Source organism: Triticum urartu, chromosome 6 (genome assembly GCF_003073215.2).
Source record: "Triticum urartu cultivar G1812 chromosome 6, Tu2.1, whole genome shotgun sequence".
Taxonomy (NCBI): Eukaryota; Viridiplantae; Streptophyta; class Magnoliopsida; order Poales; family Poaceae; genus Triticum; species Triticum urartu.
In genome coordinates, this window is record NC_053027.1 from 188,907,035 (window position 1) to 188,925,211 (window position 18,177).

Genomic DNA, 18,177 nt, shown 5'->3' on the forward strand with positions numbered 1-18,177 from the left:
GCTATACGGGCCTTAACTGAGAATGTTGGGCCTTTAGCTGGGCTGTCCCATTATGGTCTGCAAAATCTTGTGGGCCTTTAGCTGGGCTGGCCCATTGTGGTCCGCTAAATCTTGTGGGCCTTTAGCTGGGCCGGCCCATTATGGTCTGCAAAATCTTGTGGGCCTTTAGCTGGGCCGGCCCATTATGGTCCGCTAAATCTTGTGGGCCTTCAGTTGGGCCGGCCCATTGAAACTTTATAGGCCACTTCCGGGCCCGTCCACGTGTCAACATATCATAGGCCCATCTCAACCGTTGGATGAGTGACATCTGTGCCAACGCGAAGCTAACACGTGGTTCCGTCGGCCAATGAGAATTTTACACGTGGAAAATCAGCATTGGTCGTGGCTGTTAGCGGGTTATCGGATCCAAAACCGGACCCGATAGCTTAACGGTGTCCCGTTATGGTGGATGCCACGTGTCGGTCACCCTTGACGAAAGCACTTCTATGACGCGTGATTTATCGTCATGGAAGTGGACACTTCCGTGATGATAATTTTGGTAATGTCATGGAACACATCTACGACAGCACATGTATGACTATCTTCATTCTGTCATAAATTTTTCATGGATGTACATGCATGACAGAAAACGTGACCTATTGTGACAAACATGTATCATCACGAAAGTGTATTCTTTTTGTAGTGTATATAGATATTTTTTATCTTGGGAGATAAGCAAACGGAAGAAAAACGGAGTCCGGAAGGTGTCCTAGGTGGGAACAACCCACCTGGGCGCGCCAGGCAATCCTAGCACGCCCTGGTGTCTTGTGCCCACCAGGGGACGCTTCCTAGAAGTTTCTTTATTTCCTAATTTTCTAAATACCAAAACCGATAAAAAATATTTTTCCAGATTTTTCAGAGTCCGTTTACTTACCGTATCACATACCTCCTTATTTTCACGATTCTGGAGTGTTCCGGAAGGACTCTTTTATGTGTTCTTCCGGTGTCGAAGTTTGGATAACATTACTTTCAACATTAGTGGGCGTACCTGAGATATAATGCTTTATTCGTTGCCCATTGACAACCTTCGGGTTAGTACCTTCGGAAATATTTATTTTGATGGCTCCAAACCGATAAACCTCCTCGATAACATAGGGGCCTTCCCATTTCGAGAGGAGTTTTCCTGCAAAGAATCTGAAATGAGAGTTGTATAAAAGAACATATTCTCTGACTTTATACTCACGCTTTTGGATTCTTTTGTCATGCCATCTTTTAACTTTTTCTTTAAATAATTTTGCATTTTCATAAACTTAGGTTCTCCATTCATCTAATGAGCTTACATAAAATAACCTCTTTTCACCAGCAAGTTTGAAATCATAATTGAGCTCTTTGATGGCCCAATATGCTCTATGTTCTACCTCAAGAGGCAAATGACAACTTTTCCATAAACCATTTTATATGGAGACATACCCATAGGATTTTTATATGTTGTTCTATAAGCCCAAAGCGCATCATCTAATTTATTAGACCAATTCTTCCTGGACCTATTGACAGTCTTTTGCAAAATTAATTTTATTTCTCCATTGCTAAGTTCAACTTGACCACTAGACTGAGGATCATAAGGTGATGCAATTCTATGGTTAACATCATACTTGGCAAACATTTTTTGGAAAGCACCATGAATAAAGTGTGAACCACCATCAGTCATTAAATATCTAGGGACTCCAACCTTGGGAAAATAACTTCCTTAAGCATTTTAATAGAGGTGTTATGATCAACACTACTGGTTGGAATAGCTTCTACCCATTTAGTAACATAATCAATAGCAACCAAAATATGTGTATACCCATTAGAGGAAGGAAAAAGTCCCACGTAATTAAATCCCCAAACATCAAATGGTTCAACAACAAGTGAATAATTCATAGGCATTTCTTGATGCTTACCGATATTACCTATTGTTTGACATTCATCACAAGATAAGACGAACTTACCGGCATCCTTGAAGAGAGTAGGCCAATAAAGTCCAGATTGCAATACCTTGTGAGCAGTTATATCTCCAGCATGATGCCCTCCATAAGGTTCAGAGTGACATTTACGTAGGATTTGTCCATGTTCATGCTCACGTACACAACATCTAATAATACCATATACTCCTTCTTTATAAAGATGTGGGTCATCCCAAAAGTAATGTCTTAAATCATAGAAGATTTTTTTCTTTTGTTGGTAAGTAAAGCTAGGTGGTAAATATTTAGCAACAATGTAATTAGCATACCAAGGAGTACCATGAGCAACATTTATTGCTGCTAACTGCTCATCAGGAAAACTATCATCAATAGGTAGTGGGTCATCAAGCACATTTTCAAGCCTAGATAAATTACTAGCTACGAGGTTCTCAACTCCTTTTCTATCAATGATATGTAAATCAAATTCTTGTAACAAGAGAACCCATCGAATAAGTCTAGGATTAGAATCTTTATTTTCCATCAGATATTTAATAGTAGCATGGTCTGTGTGAACAGTTACTTTGGAATAAAAAATATAAGGTCTAAATTTATCACAAGCAAACACCACTGCTAAGAATTCTTTTTCCGTAGTAGCATAATTTCTTTGAGCACTGTCTAGAGTTTTACTATCATAATGAATAACATTCAGTTTCTTATCAACTCTTTGTCCTAGAACAGCATGAACAACATAATCACTAGCATCACACATAATTTCAAAAGGCAAGTTCCAATCAGGTGGTTGAAAAATAGGTGTAGAAATTAAGGCTTTCTTGAGTGTTTCAAAGGCTTCTAAACAATCATCATCAAAAACCAAAGGAATATCCTTTTACAAAAGATACGTAAGAGGCCTAGAAATTTTAGACAAGTCTTTGATAAATCTCCTGTAAAAACCAGCATGACCTAAGAAACTACGAATACCTTTTATATCTTTAGGGCATGGCATTTTCTCAATTGCATCAACCTTAGGTTTGTCCATTTCAATACCTCTTTCAGAAATTTTATGACCCAAGACAATGCCTTCATTAACCATAAAGTGGCACTTCTCCCAATTCAAGACAAGATTTGAACAATCATCAAAAGACTTCCCGTAAATAGAGAAGTCATCCATGAAAACTTTAAAAATCTTTTCACAAAAGTTAGAGAATATAGCACTCATACATCTTTGAAAGGTAGCAGGTGCATTGCATAAACCGAAAGGCATACGTCTATAAGCATAGGTTCCAAAGGGACAAGTAAAAGTGGTCTTTTCTTGATCAGGTTGAGAAATAGGTATTTGTGAAAAACCAGAGTATCCATCAAGGAAGCAAAATTGTGTGTTGTTAGATAATCTTTCAAGCATTTGATTAATAAAAGGCAGAGGGTAATGATCTATTCTAGTTGCTTTGTTTAATTTTCTAAAATCAATTACCATTCTAGAACCTATAACAATTCTTTGTCGAATAAGTTCATTCTTATCATTAGGAACAAGAGTTATACCTCCTTTCTTAGGGACACAATGAACAGGGCTTACCCATCTACTATCAGCTATAGGATAGATTATACCTGCTTCCAGAAGTTTTAATATTTCTGTTCTTACCACTTCTTTCATCTTCGGGTTTAACCGATGTTGGTGATCAACGACGGGTTTAGCATCAGGTTCCATATTAATTTTGTGCTGACATAGAGTGGGACTAATGACCTTTAAATCATTAGGAGTATATCCTATAGCAGCTTGGTGCATCCTTAGAACTTTCAATAATCTTTCTTCTTCATGTTCTCAAAGGTTGGCACTAATAATAACAGGATATATCTTCTTTTCATCAAGATAAGCATATTTCAAAGTGTCTAGCAATGGTTTTAATTCAAACACAGGATCACCTTTAGGTGGAGGAGGACCTCCTAGAGTTTCAATAGGCAAATTGTGTTTAAGTAGAGGACGTTGTTCAAACAAAATCTTATCTATTTCATTTCTTTCATCCATATGAAAATCATTTTCATGGTCTAGCAAATATTGTTCTTAAGGATCAGTAGGTGGTACAACAATAGAAGCATGACCAATTAATTCATCCTTACTAGGAAATTCTTTTTCATGAAGCTTTCTACTAAACTTGGAAAAATTAAACTCATGAGACTCATCACCAAAACTAACATCGACAGTTTGTTTCTCACCATCTATCTTAGCATTAACAGTGTTCAAGAAAGGTCTACCAAATATAATGGGACAAAAGTCATCTTGTGGGGAACCAAGAACAAGAAAATCAGTAGGGTATTTTATTTCTCCACACAAGACTACAACATCTCTGACAATCCCAATTGGTGAAATGTTGTATCTATTAGCAAGTTTAATAGTAACACCTATGTCTTCTATCTCTGTGGGTGCTATGTCATTCATAATTTCTTGGTATAAGGTGTAAGGAATAGCACTCACATTAGCACCTATGTCACATAAACCATGATAACAGTGATCTCTTATTTTAACTAAGATGACACGCATGCCAACAACAGGTCCATGTTTATCCTTTTTATCAGGTTTGGCAATTCTCTAGAAGCTTCTTCACAAAAGTAAATAACATGCCCATCCATATCTTCTTCCATGAGATCTTTAACCATAGCAATACTAGGTTCTACTTTAATTTTTTCATTAGGTTTAGGTGTTCTAATATAGCTTTTGTTGACCACAGTTGAAACTTTAGCATGTTCCTTTATCCTAACAGGGAAAGGTGGTTTCTCAATATAAGTAGAACGAGCAACTAGATCAACATTATAAAGTATAGTTTCTTCTTTAACTTGTACCGGTTCTTTGATTTCTTCTTTAATAGGTGGGTGATGTTTAAACCACTTCTCTTTAGGGAGATCAACATGAGTAGCAAATGATTCACAAAAGGAGGCTACTATCTCAAAGTCAAGTCCATATTTAGTGCTAAACTTTGAAAAGCATCGGTGTCCATAAAAGATTTAACACAAACATACTTAAGTTTAATACATGTCTCTTTACCTTTGTCGAGTTCCCAATCTTCACAGTTGCGTTTAATTCTTTCCAAAAGATCCCATCGGAATTCAATAGTCTTCTTCATAAAAGAACCAGCACAAGAAGTATCAAGCATGGTTTGATCATTACGAGAAAGTCGAGCATAAAAGTTCTGGATAATAATTTCTCTTGAGAACTCATGATTGGGGCATGAATATAACATTGAATTAAGCCTCCCCCAAGCTAGAGCGATACTTTCTCCTTCATGAGGCCAAAATTATATATATATATATATATATATATATATATATAATTCCGATCACGATGAACTAGATGCATAGGATAAATTTTTGGTGCAACTCAAATTTCAATCGATTCCAATTCCAAGATCCAATATCATCGCATAGCCTATACCATGCCAATGCTTTTCCCTTAAAAGATAAAGGTAAAACCTTATTCATAGCTTCATCTCCGGGTAAACCTACAAGCTTGAACAATCCAAAAATTTGTTTTACATATATCAAGTGCATATCAGGATGTTCGGTTCCATCTCCTGCATAAGGATTAGCTAGCAGTTGTTCTATCATACCCAAAGGAATTTAATATTCAATATTTTCAGTAGGTGTAGTAGGTTGAGGGGTAGCTAATTGTGGTTCCGGTCGAGGTGAAGACACCCCGAACAAACCCCTCAAAGGATTGTTTTCCATAGTAACAAGTGACAGTAAATTTCAGCACACTATATAAATGTTTCCTTACCAAATGCCTCTTACCAAAGGTGCTTCACTCCCCGGCAACAATGCTAGAAAATAGCCTTGATGACCCACAAGTATAGGGGATCAATTGTAGATCTTTTTGATAAGTAAGAGTGTCGAACCCAACGAGGAGCAGAAGGAAATGACAAGTGGTTTTCCGTAAGGTAATGTCTGCAAGTGCTGAAATTGTAAGTAGCAGAGTAGTTTGATAGCACAGTAATTTGTAACGAGCAAGTAACGATAGTAGTAACAAAAGTGCAGCAAGATAGCCCAATCCTTTTGAGGCAAAGGACAGGCCAAAACTGTCTCTTATGATAAGCAAAGTGTTCTTGAGGGTACACGGGAATTTCATCTTGTCACTTTCATCATGTTGGCTTAATTCGTGTTCGGTACTTTGATAATCTGATATATGGGTGGACTGGTGCTTAGGTGTTGTTCTTACTTGAACAAACCTCCTACTTATGATTAACCCTCCCGCAAGCATCCGCAACTACGAGAAAAGTATTAAGAATAAATTCTAATCATAGCATTAAACTTTTGGATCCAATCGGTCCCTTATGGAATAGCGCATAAACTGGGGTTTTAGCTTTTGTCACTCTCGCAACGCACCATCTAATTTATATTCCACAATGCATTCCCTTAGGCCCAAATATGGTGAAGTATCATGTAGTCGACGTCCACATGACACTACTAAGGGAATCACAACATACATACTATCAAAATATTGAACACATATCAAGTTCACATGATTACTTGCAACATGATCTCTCCCGTGACCTCAAGAACAAAAGTAAATACTCACAAATGATAATGACGCTCAAGATCAGGGGGGTATTAAATAGAATATTGGATCTGAACATATAATATTCCACCAAATAAACCATATAGTAATCAACTGCAAGATGTAATCAACACTACTAGTCACCCACAAGCACCAATCTATAGTTCCGATAACAAGATTGAACACAAGAGATGAACTAGGGTTTGAGAGGATATGGTGTTGTTGAAGATGTTGATGGAGATTGCCCTCCCCAAGATGGGAGAGTTGTTGGTGATGATGATGAGGATGATTTCCCCCTCTGGGAGGGAAGTTCCCCCGGTGGAATTGCTTCGCCGGAGGGCAAAAGTGCTCCTGCCCAAGTTCCGCCTCGAGACGGCGATGCTCTGTCCCGAAAGTCTTCTACTTTTTTAGGTCAAAATGACTTATATACCAGAATATGGGCACCGGAGGTGGGCCTGGGTGAGCACAACCCACCAGGGCGCGCCTGGGCTCCCTGGCGCGCCCAGGTGGGATTGTGCCCACCTGGTGGGCCCCCTCTGGTAGTTATTTGCTCCAACATTCCTCAAATATTCCATAAAAATTCTCCGTGAAGTTTAAGCTCATTTGGAATTGTGCAGAATAGGTGGCCTGACGTAGCTTTTCCTGGTCTAGATTTCCAGCTGCCGGAATTCTCCCTCTTTGTGTATACCTTGCATATTATGAGAGAAAAGGCATTAGAAATACTCCAAAAAACATTATTATGGATAAAAACATTATAAATAATAGTAAGAAAACATGATGCAAAATGGATGTATCGGTGTTCCAGGTGGCGTGAGTTGTGAAACTCTTTGTCTCCGCGATCAGATCATAGAAACTTTATTTTTCTTGTTACGAAGATTATCCACTTCACTCTAAAATTCTTTGAACTTTTCAAATGTTTTAGACTTGTGTTTCATCAAGTAGATATATCGATACCTACCCAAATCATCTATGAAGGTCAGAAAATAATGATACTCGCCACGTGGCTCAGCACTCATCGGACCGCATACATAGGTATGTATTATTTCCAATAAGTCATTAGCTCACTCCATTGTTCCGGAGAACGGAGTTTTAGTCATCTTGCCCATGAGGCATTGTTCGCAAGTATCAAATGATTCATAATCAAGTGATTCCAAAAGTCCATCCGCATGGAGTTTCTTCATGCACTTACACCAATATGACCTAAACGGCAGTGCCACAAGTATGTTGCACTATCATTATCAACTTTGCATCTTTTGGCACCAATATTACGAATATGTGTATCACTACAATCGAGATTCAACAAGAATAGACCATTCATCAAGGGTGTATGACCATAAAAGATATTACTCATATAAATAGAACAACCATTATTCTCCGATTTAAATGAATAACCGTCTCGCAATAAACAAGATCCAGATATAATGTTCATGCTCAACGCTGACACCAAATAACAATTATTGAGGTCTAAAACTAATCCCGATGGTAGATGCAGAGGTAGCGTGCCGACCGCGATCACATCGACCTTGGAACCACTCCCGACGGGCATTGTCACCTCGTCCTTAGCCAATCTTCGTTTATTTCGTAGCTCATGTTTTGAGTTACAAATAAGAGTGACCGAACCAGTATCAAATACATAGATGCTACTACGAGCATTAGTAAGGTACACATCAATAACATGTATATCAAATATACCTTTGTTCACTTTGTCATCCTTCTTATCCGCCAAGTATTTGGGGCAGTTCCGCTTCCAGTGACCATTCCCTTTGCAGTAGAATCACTCAGTTTTAGGCTTGGGTCCAGCTTTGGGCTTCTTGATATGTCTCCAACGTATCTATAATTTATGAAGTATCCATGCCATGTTTACAACAATTTTATATGGTTTTGGTATGATTTATTAGAACTAACCTGGACTGACACTGTTTCAGCAGAACTACCGTGGTGTCGTTTCTTGTGCAGAAATAAAAGTTCTCGGAATGTGCCAAAAATATACGGTGATTTTTTATGGACCAAAAGAGACCCGCGAAGTACCGGAGCTGGGCTAGGAAGTGACCGAGGAGGCCACAAGCCTAGGGGGTGTGCCCTACCCCCCGGGAGGGTGCTCCCGGCTTGTGGACTCCTCTAGCACCCCCTTGATGTCAGACCGATGCCAAAAATTCCTATAAATACCAAAACCCCCAAAAAGAAACCTAGATCAGAAGTTCTGCCGCTGAAGGCTCTGTAGCCACGAAAAATAATCTAGGCCCTCTCCGGCACACTGCCGAAGGGGGCCATCATCATCGGAGGCCATGGAGGAGGAAGCTGGAGGGGGGCATCCAATGGAGGAGGAAGCCGGAGGGGGCCATCATCACCATGGAGGCCAAGGACCAAAGGGAGAACCTCTCCCCATCTAGGAGGAGGCCATGGAGGAGGAAGCACAATGGGAAGACTCTCTCCCCCTCTCTCTCGGTGGCGCCGGAGTGCCACCGGGGGAACCATCGCCGTGGTGATCGTCTTCATCAACGTCACCATCTTCATCACCTTCCTCATCTCTTTTAAGCGGCCCACTCTCCCGCACCCCGCTGTAATCCCCTACTTTAACATGGTGCTTTATGGCACATATTATGATCCAATGATGTGTTGCCATCCTATGATGTTTTGAGTGGATTTCTTTTGTCTTTTGGGTTGATTGATGATCTAGATTGGTTTGAGTTGTATGTTTTATTTTGGTGTTGTCCTATGGTGCCTTCCTTGTCGCGCACACGTGAAGGATTCCCACTGTAGGGTGTTGCAATACGTTCATTATTCGCTTATAGTGGGTTGCTAGAGTGACAGAAGCTTAAACCTGAGTAAGGGGGTTGTTGCGTATGGGATAAAGAGGACTTGATACTTTACTGCTATTGTTGGGTTTTACCTTAATGATCTTTAGTAGTTGCGGATGCTTGCTAGAGTTCCAATCATAAGTTCATATGATCCAAGTAGAGAAAGTATGTTAGCTTGTGCCTCTCCCTCATATAAAATCGCAATAATGATTACCGATCTTGTTAACAATTGCCCAGGACAATTCCGCACACCGATCCATCATTATTCCACACTCACTATTTATAATATATAATAATATATTCCAAATTTATGATAGTAGCACCTATTTTTTATATTTTAGTTCTCTGATATCATGCAAAGCTATCCTCTTCATACCCACAATGTAGTTTTATTTCTCGTTTCTAGATGAAAGCAAACGTTCGGTGTACGTAGAGTCGTATTAGTGGTAGATAGGACTTGAGAGAATATTGGCCTTACTTTTAGCTCCTTGTGGGTTCAACACTCCATAATTATCACTTCCACCTTTGGAAATTTCTACGATGATTCCTTGCACTTGGGGACTATCAAGCTCTTTTCTGGCGTCGCTGCCGGGGAGCAATAGCGTGGGTTGATATTCTCGTGTGCGCTTGTTTGCTTTCTTCACTAAGTAGATTTTGTTTTCCCTTTTGTTTTTGTTTTCTTTATTTGTGGAGGAAACATTTTTTTCTTTAAAATAATGCAAAATACAATTTTTTTACTTGCCTCTTATGCCTATTTTTTTCAAAAAGAGAAGTGGTTAGAATGTTCTGCATTGGAGAAGTGAGGGTCGACCTTGAACACTTGTGTTCATGCTCATGGAAAAAATGTAGAATTTTCCATGTAAGTTTCTCAAAAATAATTATCCCCTTGTATATATCCATTGTATTATAAAAATAATGTGCCAAGGTTTGGCTTTAGAATGTTTAAATTGCGTGTTTGGTGTGTGCAACAGAAAAAATAGAAACTTTTGTTGTAGTAATTGAATTTACATTTTTTACTAGAGCATGATAAAATCTTGAAATTTTTAAACAGTAATTATTTTCATTTTTTTATTTTTTCCCTAAATTTACATAATTTTTGGAGTTACATAAGTATACGAAATTTCCAGATTGTAACAGACTGTCCTATTTTTGGCATATTCTATTTTCTATGTGTTGTTCGCTTATTTTGATGAATCTATGGGTTGTATCAGGGGGTATGAACCATGGTGAAGTAGGAATATAGTAAATATAATGCTAATATAAAATTGGAATAAGTTTACAACAGTACCTAAAAGTAGTGATTTGCTTTATTATACTAACGGATCTCACAAGGTTTTTTTGTTAAGTTTTGTGTGGATGAAGTGTTTGAAGATCTAGGAGTTATCGATATGAGAAGAATAACGAGAGGCAAGAGTTAAAGCTTGGGGATTCCCAAGGCACCCCAAGTAAATATTTCAAAGATACTCAAGCATCTAAGCTTGGGGATGCCCCGGTTGGCATCCCATCCTTTTTCTTCAACAATTATCGGTATACCTTGGTTTTTGTTTTGTTCACATGATATGCATATTTTGTGTTTATTTCTATTTTATTTTCCTATATGATCCATGCTAGTATTATCCTTCATGGATTTATATAATGCTTCATGCGCTTCACTTAAATCTTTTGAGTATGGTTTTATAGAATGCTCTTTGTGCTTCACTTAAATCTTTTGAGTATGGCTTTATAGAATGCTTCGTGTGCTTCACATATATATTTTGATCTTGGATATTTGTCAATCTATATTAATTGTAGAATGCTCTATGAACTTCACTTATATCTTTTAGAGTATGAATAAAATTATCATTGGAATTGGGCTTTGAAGAGCATCATTAAAATATTATGCCTAGCTAAAAAGGCATTAAAGAAAAGTGCTTGTTGGGAGACAACCCAATATTTACCCCTACTGTTTTTGTGTGTTCTCATGATTATTCTATTGTATTAATCATGTTTTATAGCTTTTGTTTCAATAAATTTCCAAGTAAGTCCTTTGGGATGATCTTTGGTGGTAGTTGATTTGATCTTGCTGAAAACCCGAAACTTTTGCGCTCATTGCCAGAATAAAAAAAATCACAGAAGCATGATTTTGATCTGAATTTTTTGCACAAGATTGATATATAAATTTCCTAGGTTTTTCTAATTTTTCAAAAAAAATTGGAGTAGCAGAAGTATGGTTGTTGTTCACATCATTACAGATTATTCTGTTTCTGACAGATTCTGTTTTCAATGCATAGTTTCCTTGTTTTCTAGTTTCTGTGGTTTATATTGCTAAATATAAATTGTAAAAATGATATCGTACAGTAGGCAAAGAACAATTATGAATCTTATATTGACAGTACCAAAGTGAATGATTTGTCTTTACCATACTAACCCATCTCACGAAGTTATGTTAAGTTTTGTGTGATTGAAGTTTTCAATTTTGAGTAAGACATCGATATGAGGAGAATAAGGAGTGGAAAGACCCTAAGCTTGGGGATGCCCAAGGCAACCCAAGGTAATATTCAAGGAAGAATCAAGCGCCTAAGCTTGGGGATGCCCCGGAAGGCATCCCCTCTTTCGTCTTCAAAACTATCGGTATACCTTACTCGGAGCTATATTTTTATTCATCACATGATATGTGTTTTCCTTGGAGCGTATTTTCATTTTACTTGATGTTTGAATAAAATCATTGGATCTGACATCTTGAATGAGAGAGAGAGTCCTCCCATGGCTATTTAACTATTTGACTACTCATTGATCTTCACTTATATCTTTCTAGAGTAGTTTTGTCATTTGCTCTCGTGCTTCACTTATATCCTATGAGTAAATGGTAGAATGAATTGAATATCATAAATCTAAAATTATATATGATTCATATGCTTATCCCATGGGGAGTAATGACTTCACATATATGAAGTATAGGTGGTAAAATTTATTGAAAGTTAGCAAACACAACATTGGTCACTAGAACAATTCATGAAAGAATATTGAAGGAAGAGAGATTTCACATATAAATATACTATCTTGGACAACTTCTATGATTGCGAGCCCCATTAATTATTTTCAAACTTGAGCAAATTAGTTGAAGTTCGACAAGGAAGACAATGTAATGAGTTATGTTTGGGTATATTTGTATAGAAGTTATATTGTTATGAATCCTCCAACATGTGGTGCTTGCTTAGGATCTTTTGCTAGCCAAAAATTTGTAATAAGTAGAGATACTACTTGTGTATCCAAAAACCCTTAAACCCCATTGCATGCCATGAGTGTCCACCATATCTACCTATGGATTGAATAAGATCCTTCAAGTAAGTTGCCGCCGGTGCAAAAAGCAATAAAAATTTCTCGTAAAATGTATGATCTTTTATTGTAAAGGAAAATAAGCGTTGTAGGAACTTGTGATGGTAAAGAAATAAAAGTGACGGACTGCATAATAAAGGTTGCTATCGCAAAGGGCAATACAATGTGATGTCCCTTACCATTAAGGGTTTGCACATCCAAAATTAAAAAGCGCATGACAACCTCTGCTTCCCTCTGCAAAGGGCCTATCTTTTACTTTTATGCAAGAGTCAATAGTATTCCTTATTAGTTCAACCTCAATTATTCTTTAGTTGGCAAGAATCATGTGGTGGGGAAAGATCCAAGCATATATATATATATATGGCCATTCAAATATATTTGACCATGAATTATTATTGTTGACAATTATCTTTATGATAAACAGGTTGGGAGGTGAAACATTAAGCCCATATCTTTCTCTATGTTCGATAGATGCTATTTGTTCTAAAAATAAGCTTTGAGTGTTAGCAATCATGGAAGACTATATGATAGTTGAGTATGTGGAATTTGCTAAATCAAAGCTCTTACATAGACCCTTCCTGAAAATAAGATGAATTGAAATTGTTTGGTGACTGAAAGCATAGTTTGTTAGTTTTCAAGAAACATTATGGTCTATACATTAACATGTGAACAACTTGTTACTTGATCATGAGAAGTTTTATGAGATGAGCTACTGTTTATGATATATAATGATGCTAGAAAAAGTGTTTGGAACTATCATTGATCAAATTTATGCACTATTCTAGAATTCACACTTCATTAATTATTTCTTTTATCATTTACCTACTCAAGGACGAGCAGGATTTAAGCTTGGGGTTGCTGATACGTCTCCAACCTATCTATAATTTATGAAGTATCCATGCCATGTTTATAACAATTTTATATGGTTTGATATGATTTTATTAGAACTAACCCGGACTGACGTTGTTTTCAGCAGAACTACCATGGTGTCATTTTTTGTGCAGAAATAAAAGTTCTCGGAACGGGCTAAAAATTTAGGGCGATTTTTTATCCACCAAAAGAGACCCCGAAGCACCGGGGTTGGGCCAGGAAGTGACCGAGGAGGCCACAAGCCTAGGGGGCGCGCCCTACCCCCCGGTAGGGTGCTCCCAGCTTGTGGACTCCTCGAGCACCCCCTTGACGTGAGACCGACGCCAAAAATCCCTATAAATACCAAAACCCACAAAAAGAAACCTAGACTGGAAGTTACGCAGCCAAAGCCTCTGTAGCCACGAAAAATAAATCTAGACCCTCTCTGGCACCCTGTCAGAGGGGGCCATCATGACCGGAGGCCATGGAGGAGGAAGCCAGAGGGGGGCATCATCACCATGGAGGCCAAGGACCAGAGGGAGAACCTCTCCCCATCTAGGGGGAGGCCATGGAGGAGGAAGCACAAGGGGGAGACTCTCTCCCCCCTCTCTCTCGGTGGCACCGGAGTGCCGACGGGGGAACCATCGCCGTGGTGATCATCTTCATCAACATCACCATCTTCATCACCTTCCTCATCTCTTTCAAGCGGTCCACTTTCCCGTACCCCGCTGTACTCCCCTGCTTGAACATCGTGCTTTATGCCACATATTATGATCCAATGATGTGTTGCCATCCTATGATGTTTCGAGTAGATTTCTTTTGTCTTTTGGGTTGATTGATGATCTAGATTGGTTTGAGTTTTATGTTTTATTTTGGTGCTGTCCTATGGTGCCTTCCGTGTCGCACACACGTGAAGGATTTCCGATGTAGGGTGTTGCAATACGTTCATGATTCGCTTATACTGGGTTGCTAGAGTGACATAAGCTTAAACCCGAGTAAGGGGGTTGTTGCATATGGGATAAAGATGACTTGATACTTTAATGCTATGGTTGGGTTTTACCTTAATGATCTTTAGTAGTTGAGGATGCTTGCTAGAGATCCAATCATGGGTGCATATGATCCAAGTAGAGAAAGTATGTTAGCTTGTGCCTCTCCCTCATATATAATTGCAATAATGATTACCGATCTTGTTAACAATTGCCCAGGACAATTCTGGACACCGATCCATCATTATTCCACACTCGCTATTTATAATATATAGTAATATATTCTAACTTTATGATAACAACACCAATTTTTATATTCTAGTTCTCCGATATCATGCAAAGCTATCCTCTTCATACCCACAATGTGGTTTTATCTCTCGTTTCTAGATGGAAGCCAACGTTCGGTTTACGTAGAGTTGTATCAGTGGCAGATAGGACTTGAGAGAATATTGATCTTACCTTTAGCTCCTTGTGGGTTACCATACTTATCACTTCCACCTTTGGAAATTGCTATGATGATTCCTTGCACTTGGGGACTATCACTTCTTCATGGGAGTGGCAACTTGCTTGCCATTCTTCTTGAAGTTTCATTTCTTTCCCTTGCCCTTTTTCTTGAAACTAGTGGTCTAGTTAACTAGCAACACTTGATGCCCCTTCTTGATTTCTACCTCCGCGGCCTTTAGCATTGCGAAGAGCTAATGAATCATTTTTGTCATCCCTTGCATATTATAGTTCATCATGAAGCCTTTGTAGCTTGGTGGCAATGACTGGAGTACTTTGTCAATAACACTCTCAACTGGAAGATCAATCCCAGCTGAGTCAAATGGTTAGGATACCCAGACATTTTGAGTATGTGTTCACTGACAGAACTATTCTCCTCCATGTTGCAGCTATAAAACTTGTTGGAGACTTCATATCTCTCAAACCGAGCATTAGCTTGAAATATCAACTTCAGCTCTTGGAACATCTCATATGCTCCATGATGTTCAAAATGTCTTTGAAGTCCCGGTTCTAAGCCGTAAAGCATGGCACACTGAACTATTGAGTAGTCATCAGATCGAGTCTGCCAAACGTTCATAACATCTATAGTAGCTCCTACAGCAGGTTTGTCACCTAGCGGTGCATCAAGGACATAATTCTTCTGTGCAGCAATGAGGATAATCCTCAAGTTACGGACCCAGTCCGTGTAGTTGCTATTGTCATCTTTCAACTTAGCTTTCTCTAGGAACGCATTAAAATTCAGGGGAACAGTAGCACGGGCCATTGATCTAAAACATAGATACGCAAAACTATTAAGACTAAGTTCATGATAAATTAAGTTTAATTAATCAAATTACTAATGAACTCCCATTTAAATAAACATCCCTCATGTTATCTAAGTAATACATGATCCAAATCAACTAACCCATGTCCGATCATCACGTGGGATGGGGTAGTTATGAATGGTGAACATCTTTATGTTGATCATATCTACTATATGACTCATGTTCGACCTTTTTGTCTCTAGTGTTCTGAGACCATGTTTGTACATGCTAGGCTCGTCAAGTTTAACCCAAGTATTCCGCATGTGCAAAACTGTCTTACACCCGTTGTATGTGAACGTAGTCTATCACACCCGATCATCATGAGGTGCTTCGAAACGATGAACTTTGGCAACGGTGCATACTTGGGGAGAACACTTTTATATTGAAATTTAGTGAAGGATCATCTTATAATGCTACCGCCGTTCTAAGCAAAATAAGATGCATAAAGGATAAACATCACATGCAATCAAAATATGTGACATGATATGGCCATCGTCATCTTGTGTGTTTGATCTCCATCTCCAAAGCATCGCCATAATCTCCATCGTCACCGGTTCGACACCTTGATCTCCACTGTTGCATCGGGGTCGTCTCGCCAACTATTGCTTCTACAACTATTGCTAACGCATAGTGATAAAGTAAAGCAATTAGATGGCGCTTGCATTTCATACAATAATTAAGAGACAACCCTAAGGCTCCTGCCGATTATCGATATTACAAAACATGATCATCTCATACAACAACGTATATCACATCATGTCTTGACCATATCACATCACAACATGCCCTGCAAAAACAAGTTAGACGTCCTCTACTTTGTTGTTGCAAGTTTTATGTGGCTGCTACGGGCTTCTAGCAAGAGTCGTTCTTAACTATGCAGAAAACACAATGGTGATTATCAAGTTTGCTGTTTTAACCTTCTTCAAGGACTCGTCATAGTCAAATTCGATTCAACTAAAGTAGGAGAAACAAACACCCGCCAGCCACCTTTATGCAAAACAAGTTGCATGTCAGTCGGTGGAACCAGTCTCATGTGCGTGGACATGTAAGGTTGGCCTGGGCCGCTCCATCCCACACTGCCACCGAATCAAAGTAAGACGTTGGTGGTAAGTAGTATGACTATCACCGCTCACAACTCCTTTGTGTTCTACTCATGAATATCATCTACGCATAGACCTGGCTCGGATGCCACTGTTGGAGAATGTTGCATGGAAAACAAAAAAAATCTACGCACACGCAAGATCTATCTATGGAGATGCATAGCTACGAGACGAGAGAGTATGTCTATGTACCCTCGTAGACCGTAAGCGGAAGCAATTATTAACGCGGTTGATGTAGTAGAACTTCTTCGTGATCCAACCGATCAAGTACCGAACGTACGACACCTCCGCGTTCAGCACACGTTCAGCTCGGTGACGTCCTCGCTTTCTTGTTCTAGGATGACGGGCGAAGTAGTAGATGAGTTTCGGCAGCACGACGGCATGGTGACAGTGGTGGTGATGCTATCTCCGCAGGGCTTCGCCTAGGCACTCCGAATATATATATATACATACATACATAAACACTATTCTGATCACGGGATCAGAATAATATTCTGATCACAACATGAACTTCCCGAGTAACGCGCCTGTCCTTCCCCGAGTACTAGGTTGAACTTCAGCTAAAAGGTGTCCAAATGGGGCTTGCGATATACCATTGGATAGCTATGGACATCAGTATCATGACCCAAGTTAAAATTTGGGCAAAATGTAAGCAGTTTAAGAGCAGTTTTGAAAACTGTTTTTTCTTCATACAAAAAACGTGAATCGTATTTTCGATCGCATTTTTAAACCGTTTATCGGAATGAGGCAAATAATATGGCGTTGGAAAGCTTCTGCAAAACTGCTCCTTCCACATGTTGAAAGTTCTCTAATTCCCTACGGTTAAAGAGTAATTCGGAAAATCGTAAAATTTCGTAAACCGAACACCCGAGTTCGTATTTTTGACGCCATTTCTAAACGGCTAATCCAATTGAGGCAAATAATATGGCGTTGGAAAGCTTATGAAAATGCGCTACTTTTTTATGTTAAAAGTTTTTTCTAATTTTGAATGATTTAAAAGTAATTTAGAAAATGGTACAAGTTCCACCGAGTTCGTATTTTTGAGCTAATTTTTTAACCGTATGTCCAAATGCAGCAAATGATATGGCGTTGGAAAGCTTGAAGAAATGCGAAACTTTTTTGTATATATTGTTTCTCCTAATTCACTACGGTTTTATGTCAGATTTGAAAATGGTTAAAAACGTATTTTTGCCATAATTTCTACAAACTTTATCGGAATGGGGCAAATAATATACCGCTGAAAAGCTACGGAAAATGCGAAACTTTTTCATGTTGATGGTTTTCTCTGATTCCTAGCCGTTTTCAAGTAATTTCAAAAATGGCGGGATCATGCGTTCTGCCTTTATCGCGAAACAGATTCTTC